At 44.1% G+C, this 1,354-nt stretch overlaps 1 protein-coding gene and 1 long non-coding RNA gene across 13 annotated transcripts in view; both read left to right on the top strand.

Annotated features, from left to right (window-relative positions):
• LOC118424587 (unconventional myosin-X-like) overlaps positions 1 to 1,354 on the top strand; it is an 85,170-nt gene that overhangs the window by 20,501 nt on the left and 63,315 nt on the right. The gene's annotated exons all lie outside the window — the stretch shown is intronic.
• The window catches only part of LOC118424590, a 3,103-nt gene continuing 1,905 nt past the window's right edge, over positions 157 to 1,354 (top strand). Inside the window, exon 1 of the long non-coding RNA XR_004832216.1 lies at positions 157 to 488. This is a non-coding gene — a long non-coding RNA (uncharacterized LOC118424590). The remainder of the gene's footprint in view (positions 489 to 1,354) is intronic.

Consider the following 1,354-nt stretch of genomic DNA (forward strand, 5'->3'; position numbering starts at 1 on the left):
CCTGGTAAGTATGTCCCAGAAGATGGGAAGAAGGAGCTCTGTGTGCTTCACGGAACTTCAGGTAACATTGTTGTGTTTACCTACTTACTACGGTTAAAACGATTGTTTACCTTTTTGCTGTTCGGCGCGGCCTTTATATATCACAAGAGCCGACAATGGAGTTTTGTTGTGTTCATTATAGTGCAAACAGACAATATAGTCTGAACATGGCGGACACTTGTCAGTTATACACTGTTTAGCCTTGCGTCCACATCGCTCGGCTTGGAAGTATCCTCATCATTCTTAGCATGTTGGTGTTTGACACCGGAACGTTGTCTTCTTCCTGTTGTTTTAGGATGAAGAAAATATTAACCACGTTCTTTAACTGGTTGATTAACTATTATATGCCGACCATCTGAGCATTGTATACAGTTGCTCGCCACGTGCTCGTCCTGGACTGGCGGGGATTCCCAGTCACCAGAGCAGGGGCTATTGAGGTAGCCAATCAGGTAACTTATCCTTGATCCAATCAAGGACACTACCGTTCGAATATTGTAGACGTTCAATACCTCGTATGCAGGTGTGAAACCTGCTATTCTTGCCAGTAGACTTACCGAATCCACAAGCACTTAGTCGGATGTTTTTAAATACCGATGGCTAATGTTGTATCAGAAGTGCGATTCTTGTTTAAATCGCTAGAGGACCCCATTAAAGGGTCAAAAGGTCATTGGAACGTGCTGGTAACATTTTGGCCGCCATAATTTACGTTCCAGGCTCAGCTATAGACCTGTTTTTTACACGTTATACGTTATCGGGAACATCACATTGGTTGAATCCGACTGAAAGTCCATTATCAGCGTAACGTTCAGTGGTGTCATGGGTATTAAAAGCAACCCGCTTTTTATGTTGTAGGCATGAACGCCCCCCGATGTTCCATTCATAATTTTCGGGAAATCGGTGGCCCTGTTTTTGAGGAGGGGCCTCGAGCACGCAATTCTGCCGCCTTACATTAACTTAGCTACCTTTCTGGCTGCTAATTTTACACCAGTAGTTACTTGGTTACGTGTACAGCGGTAATCTGAAGTCAAGGGGCAAAACGCCTTGGCTACATGTACCAATATGAACGTGAACTTCAAGTTTCGGAACTCTTGTTCTGAATTGGCGCCGCTGCCCGAGCTTGATACGTCTCCACAACTATCGCTAATATGGTTGAGTTGTGCGGAGAAATTGTGCAGACTATTTTTGCTTACAATTACATTATGTTTTGTACATGTTTTGTGGCTTATTATTAGCGTTAAGCTACTGCTGGCGCTTCTACGGACGGAAAAGTCCGTCGCCCTTCTTCTTCACATGGTGTTGAAGTAGCGCAATATGT

Source organism: Branchiostoma floridae, chromosome 10 (assembly GCF_000003815.2).
Source record: "Branchiostoma floridae strain S238N-H82 chromosome 10, Bfl_VNyyK, whole genome shotgun sequence".
NCBI classification, from domain to species: Eukaryota; Metazoa; Chordata; class Leptocardii; order Amphioxiformes; family Branchiostomatidae; genus Branchiostoma; species Branchiostoma floridae.